At 37.8% G+C, this 7,564-nt stretch overlaps 1 pseudogene; it reads right to left on the reverse strand.

The window, feature by feature from the left end:
* Positions 1-6,290: 6,290 nt before the first annotated feature.
* LOC141500589 (small ubiquitin-related modifier 2 pseudogene) lies at positions 6,291-6,890 on the reverse strand (annotated as a pseudogene).
* Positions 6,891-7,564: the final 674 nt, after the last annotated feature.

Consider the following 7,564-nt stretch of genomic DNA (forward strand, 5'->3'; position numbering starts at 1 on the left):
ACATGACTGAATAAATTCAAATATACATAATATATTATGAACAATTGATTTTAAGGCATTCAATACTTTTAGATATAGCAAATATTTTGGAAAAAAAGATAATTTATTCAGCACTTATCTATCATTTTAAATTTATATTTTATTCTACCTCTCCAGACCTTTAACATAAAATTTAATACTTTTACTTTATGTGTCCATATTCAGCTGGGACAGGGTATCTCTGTACCTGCACAAGGTTGGGTTAAAGTCATTGAGGGATCAGAAAAGAATTCTTACTTTGTTGACCCTTCACAATCTGAAACCCATGCACTTACATTAAGATTGTTATTCAAGTTATTTGTACAGAACCTATATATCATGAGCCAATACCAAGAGTTGAACTAAAAAAATTACTTTTCCCCTAATCCCCAAAGCTAGTTTGAAATAGTGAACCAAAAACAAAACAATCAACTATACCAAAGTCGTTGAGTTCCTTTTTCCTTTTCCTTGGTTTCTTCTCTATTCCCTATTTCCTTGAAATCAACCAGTTTCAGCTAATAAATTTTTCTTGCTGGCCCTAAAAATAATAGCACTTATTTCAAGTGGTAACCTTTCCTAATTCAAAGGAAAGAAAACCAATGCTTAACAACTTTTAATGGTATCACTACCTCACCCATGGAGAGGGGTACCTACTAAGTTACCTGCTACCCTTTAGTTGGCTTATTTCTTTTGCATTATTTTCTAAAGATCTAGTTTTCCTTATCATGTCAGAAACCACAAAGAGCCTCACAGAGCAGAAGCCAAAACAAACACTATGAATCCATGTTCCATCCCCAAACTACAAAATTCCAAATGGTTTTTATTTATTCAGATCATAGATTTATTTATACAAATAATAGATCTAATCATAGATTAGAGCTTTTGATCTGTGTGAGGCATTTTGTAGATCATTCTCTTCCTAAAATAATTCTTCAAATCAAAAGTTCAAAAACCATTGAACTGAACACCTTTCTGAAACTGGGCAATTTATCCTATTTATTTTCAAACAGCAAGTACCTGGAAGGAGCCAGCCTAAAAGGTTAAATATTTAATCTTTATTTCTCAGTTAATGACAGTAAATCACATATGATAAAAAGGCCAGCAATTAATTTAAAACTATTATATCTATCCTTCCATTCTACATGCTGTTATATATTATAAGTTCAATGTTCAATAAATGCTTATTACTGTATGAATAAGATGTACCCTTTTATGAAAAATTTGGGATCTAAAAACTGGGAGTGTCTTATATGGGGTAGTTTTTCTAACTTGCATTTCCTGCTTGTTGTCTGTGCTTTCCTTGTTTCGCATTTGTTACTGATATATTAGGTTACATTTTGCCACATTTTGTCCAGGAAACAGCACAGAAAAGATTTTCCTTCAGTGCTGAATTCAAGTTCAAAGTGATCCAGTTTGCAAAAGTGACTGAATGTCAATTTTGTCCTCCTCCAACTGAGAAAACAATGCAAGATTGGCTACAGGAAGAAGAAACCCAATTGAAAACATCACGACAAAAGAAGGCCATGAGAAGCAAGCCAAGCAAAATGGCCTGAGTTAGAGAGGAAATTGAAGAGCAAAGGGCAATTGGAATTCCTGTTTCTACAGAGATGGTTCATATGAGGCAAGAAGAATTGTTTATGCAAAAGAAGTGACTGATTTCAAAGGAGGACACAATTTGTGCTTCAGGTTCTTGAAATGGAATGGACTAAGCATACATCCATTTACCAGACTTGCCCAGGGAATGTTTGTGGTCAACCACAGACCAGAGCACAGACAGGAGAGCAGTCAGAGCCTCCACTGAGGCAGTGATTTGTCATCAAACACAGATGAGGACAAGCTGGTGGATGGGAGTTTTGACAGTGATGAGGATTTGAATGAATTTTGTGATGAATAAAATTTGAGTTCAATAACATTTATATAATACATTTTTTTTCAAATGTCAGGCCCTAAAATTAGGGTGAGTCTTATGCATAGGGAAATACATGATTGATAATCAACCAGATGAACTTGCAAGGGAGGTGAGTCTATTTAGTTGGAATTTTGATTACATTCTATGGAGGTTATCCCTGTTTAAACCTTCTCTTGGAATCAGAGTTGGATTCAGAGTCAAACATGCTACATGGGTAACACTACCAAATTTTAATTTGGCCAGCACCAAATAGAAATGTAATTGGAATACTTCAGAAAATAGATAAAAATGCAATAGAACATAGATACTGTTAATATGTCATTTTCTAAGTTAATAATGCAGCCTGAAGTTTTTTGTTTGTTTTATTGGTCCCCATTTCTATTTGAGTTTGAGACCAGTGGCCTAGAGCACTAAGGGAATAAGAAATTTTCCTAGAATCACATGACTATTATGTCAAAACAAATGCTTGAAACCAGGCCATGCTAGCTTAGCTCTACACCATCCTGTTGTCTCTGGTTCATCATAAAGACTTCAAGAAAAAAGTCAAATGACTTTTCAAATTTCTCTCAAGTCCATAATCATCTGCCTTTTTTTCTCACAAAAAAGATTCTTGATGAATTTCTGTATTTTGAGCTATGCAACACAGATTCTATGTGAATCTTAACTCTTTCAGGAGGGTTTCTGCTTCTTGGAAAAGCTCTATAAATTGAAAGTTAAAAGAAACAAAATGAATATAAGACAAAAAAGGAGTTAGGATCAGAAATCATGGATTTCACTTGAGCACTACTCTTAGACTTCAAAAATGCAAAGAAAGCAAGATCAAAAATAATCTGCTAAGAAACTAGTGGAATCTGATAAGACAGCATTCTAGTCTAGGAAAAGAGAGTTGTCCCAAATTGAACAGTTGCCTTAGCCTTGAGTTTAAATTAATTTCAGGCAGTCCCTTCCTGAACCAGTATCAACTAAGACTTGGTCACCTACTTAAAGCACAGATCCAAGAATGGTGGGGGGTGGGGAAGTCCCAGAAACTTTTCGCCCAAAACTCCAAATGACTTAAAATTATGACTCTAACCAAATTCTAGAAGGGCAGAACCCACAGAAAGACCAAGTGAATCGGGGCGGCTAGGTGACACAGTGGGTAGAGCACTGGCCCTGGAGTTAGGAGTACCTGAGTTCAAATCCGGTCTCAGACATTTAATAATTACCTAGCTATGTGGCATTGAGCAAGCAACTTAATCCTATTTGCCTTGCAAAAAAGCCTAAAAAAAAGACTGAGTGAATCAATTTTCCAGGCCAAGACAACTTGGTAGATCCATGGGAAAGGTCTATTCCATCAGGACCAGGGTTGAAAAGAGCTTCAGCATAGCCTGGGTTGCAGTATCCCCTCTCCAGAGTACACGAGCTCCAGTCTTCCAGGGACAGCCCTCAGGGCTTCTAGGGTCATGGCAGCCAGAGAGATTTTCAGATCTCTTGGTCCAAGGATCTCCAGAGATGGCTTGGAGGATCAACAGGAAAACTCTGCTACACCAGAGTGAGCACAGAGCCTGGGTCAGCACTGGCCTCAGGGCATCCCAGTAACCTACCCAGAAGTTGCTTCTAGAGCACTCAGCCCATGGTAAGGGAGTGGGGAGAGACTACAGAGGTTTCTGGTCTCCCTGAACCCCCCAAAAGCTTTAGAAGTACTGCAAATCATGTCAAAGATTGAGGAAATGAGCAAACAACTGGAAAAAAAGAATCTGATCACAGAGAATTACTTTGGTTCCATGGAGGAACAAAAATATGCACTCAGAAGATGACAAAGTCAAAATTTTTGTATCCAAAGATTCCAAGAAAAATAGAAATTAGTCTCACACTATGGAAGAGCTCAAAAAAGACTTTAAAAAGCAAGTAACGGTGGTAGAGGAAAAATTGGGAAAAGAAATGAGAGTGATACAGTAAAATCATGAAAACCAAGTCAGAAGCTTGGTGAAGGAGATTCCAAAAAACACTGAAGAAAATACAATGTTAAAAAACAGTTTAGGGGTGGCTAGGTGACGCAGTGGATAAAGCACCGGCCCTGGAGTCAGGAGTACCTGGGTTCAAATCCAGTCTCAGACACTTAATAATTACCTAGCTGTGTGGCCTTGGGAAAGCCACTTAACCCCATTTGCCTTACAAAAACCTAAAAAAAACCCAGTTCAGGTCAAATGGAAAAAAAGCAGTCCAAAAGCCATTAAGGAGAGAAATGCCTTAAAAAGCAGAATTGACTAGTTGGGAAAGGAGATTAAAAAAAGCTCTCTGAAGAAAACAACTCCTTTAAATGTAGACTGGAGCTAAAGGATGTTGATGATTTTGTGAGAAATCAAGAAACAATAAAACAAAATGAAAATAATGAAAAACTAGAAGAAAATGTAAAATATTTCATTGGAAAAACAACTAATCTGGAAAACAGATACAGAAGAAATAATTTTAAAATTATTGGGCTACCTGAAGCCATGACCAGGAAAAGAGCCTAGACTTCATTTTTCAAGAAATAATTCATCAGAATTACCCTGATATCCTAGAAGCAGAGGGTAAGATAGAAATTGAGGGAATCCACTGATCACCTCCTAAAAGAACCCCCCCCAAAAAACTCCTAGAAATACTATAGCCAAATTCCAGAACCCCCAAATCAAAGAGAAAATACTACAAAAGCAGCCAGAAAGAAACAATTCAACTACCATGGAACTACAATAAGGATTACACAGGATTTGCCAGTGTCTATATTAAGGGCTCATAAGGCTTGAAATGTGATATTCCAAAAGGCAAAAGAACTCGGATTACAACCATGAATCAACTACCCAGAAAAACTGAGCATCCTCTTTCAGGGGAAAAGATCAACATCAGTGAAACAGGGGACTTTCAAACTTTCCTCTTGAAAGGACCAGAGCTGAACATAAACTTTGATCATCAAGAACCAGATTCAGGTGAAACATAGAGTGGAAGGGAAGGGCTAATTATGAGGGATTTAATTATATTAAACTGTGTGAATTCCTGCATGGGAAGAAAATATTGATAACTCATATGAATCTTCTCATTTATAAGAGCAATTAGAAGGAGCATATATAGATGAGGGACAGGATGGAGCTGAATATTATGGTAGAGTATAATATAAAGATGGAGTCAATGGATGAAAAAAAGGAATGTACTGGGAGAAAGGAAAAAGAGAGGTAGAATGGGTTAAGATATTTCACATAAAAGAGTCAAGAAAAAAACTTTTCCAATGGGAGGCAAGGTGAGGAGAAATGAGTGAGCCTTCATTTTCATCAGAAATGGTTCAGAGAAGAAATAACATGAACTCAAAAGGGTATAGAAATCTATCTTACGGTAGAGGAAAAAGAAGAGGAAAGGGATGGGAGAAGGGGGACAGGGGGAAAGGAGATAAGTGTAGTGATAGAAGAGAGAAAAGATTGTGGGAGAGGGTAGTCAGATGTAACATACTTCTGAGGAGGGTCATGGTGAAAGGAGAGAGAGAATAGAATAAATAGGAATGAGGAGGAATAGAATGGAGGGAAATACAGTTTACAACAGCAGCTGTGGGAAAAAATATTGAAGCAACTTCTCTGATGGACTTATGATAAAGAATACAACCCATCACAGAGACAGAGCCAATGGTATCTGAATACAGAGTGATTCTTTCATTTCATTTCTCTTGAGATTTTTCTATCTTTCTAGGGGGAAGGGGGTTTATGTTTACTTTAACAACAAGATAATTGTAGTAGTGTGAAAGTAAATAAATAAATCATTAAAACATTTTTTTTAGTTTTTGCAAGGCAATGGAGTTAAGTGACTTGCCCAAGGTCACACAGCTAGATAATTATTAAGTGTCTGAGGCTGAATTTGAACTTAGGTTCTCCTGACTCCAGGGCCAGTGCTCTATCCACTGTACAAACAGCTGCCCCTATCATTAAAACTTTTTTTTTATTTTAAACAAGAAGTTTATTTAAACAAAAAGATGTTTGACTTGGAAGGGAAAACTATCTAGGATCAATTTCTTTATAGTAATTTATCCCTACTGAGAGACAGAGATTGCCCTACATGTAACAGCTACGTACAAAAAAGTTATAAAAATCGTCCTTGGTTTTACAATGATAAAAGAAAAACATTGAAATTATCCAATCAAACAAGGTATGCAGGGGGGTTTTTTGTGTTTTTTTTTTTTTTTGTTGTTGTTAAACAGTGAGAGCAAAATAACTTACTGGAATATAAAGATAAAAGTTGAATGAGCATGCCACTAATGGAGAAAAGGTATATTTTCACAGAACCAGTTTGTTTTTCCCCTCCCCATCTCCATTTGATGTTGATCAAAACATACCATCGGCCATTTAGTTTAAAAAAATACGCATTATGCCTGTGCACATACACCAGTTACTTTATGTACAATAAAGGAATGGGGGAAGGGAATCAAAGAGAAAACTATACTGCAGTAGTCAGGATGTGGATGAACCAAATCTTGGTTTTCTAATTGTGAATGTATTGTTTTCCTTGGGAGCACAGTTCTGGAGTACAGTTGCAGGTTCTCTTTTTAGTAAACACCTCCTGCCTGCTGCTGGAATACATCAATTGTATCTTCATCCTTCATTTCCAACTGTGCAGGTGTGTCTGTTTCATTGATTGATTGCCCATCAAATCGGAATCTGATCTGCCTCATTGACAAACCCTGTCGTTCACAATAGGCTTTCATTAGTTTACTAAGTGGTGTGTGCCTCTTAATCTTAAATTGCACCACTGAACCATCTTGCCCTGCCACCTTCAAATTAATGTGGTCGTTGTTTTCAGTCTTGACTCCTTCCTTCTGCTTCTCGTCGGCCATGGCGAGTCCGGGGTCTCCTCAGCCACCACTTCACAAAAGAGGCACCAGGAGGGTCCGCTCCAAGGGAATGGGGGGAGGGGGAGAAGCAGCAGCGGCGGGAGCAGGAGTGGCGGCGGGAGGAGGAGGATGGTGGTGATGGTGAGGAGGAAGAAGAGGAGGAGGAGGAGGCCAAAGAGGAGGAGGAGGAGGAGGAGGAGGAGAGGAGGAGGAGGAGGAGGTCAAGGAGGAGGAGGAGGCGGCAGCGGCGGCGGTGCTGAGGGCACGCCCCTATCATTAAAACTTAAAAAAAAAGCACAGATGCTCCAACTCTATCCCTTAGTATCAATAGCCATTCATCATCAAAACTTGTCTTAGTTTCCTAGAATGTAATTGTTTTTCAGAGCTTCTCTCCTCTTTTTCCATTTAAGGAACTACCCCCTGGCATCCTAAGAACTGTTTATAAATGATGTCTATCTAGGTAACTCCCCAAAGCCTGGTGTCAACAAGAGTACTATTCACAGTCTTACTTCTAGCATAGGAAAAGCTGTTGCCATGCAAGCCTACAACTATCTAATATTTTAAGCATGAAAATAGTTTCCTCTAATCTGGGAATTCCATTTCTGTTTGTTATAGTATCATAGACCAAGAATTAGAGAAAATTCATAAAGCATGTGAAATAACCTCCTTATTTTTCTTATGAACAAACTGAGGCACAGGAAGTTAAATGTTAAGGTGACAAAAGTAATAGGCATAAAAAATGGGATGTGAACAATAATGTTAAGGGAAGTTCATTGCTGTTTCTCCTAATTGAGAGGTTGTTGAGCTAG

The sequence above is a fragment of the Macrotis lagotis genome, chromosome X, assembly GCF_037893015.1.
Source record: "Macrotis lagotis isolate mMagLag1 chromosome X, bilby.v1.9.chrom.fasta, whole genome shotgun sequence".
NCBI classification, from domain to species: Eukaryota; Metazoa; Chordata; class Mammalia; order Peramelemorphia; family Peramelidae; genus Macrotis; species Macrotis lagotis.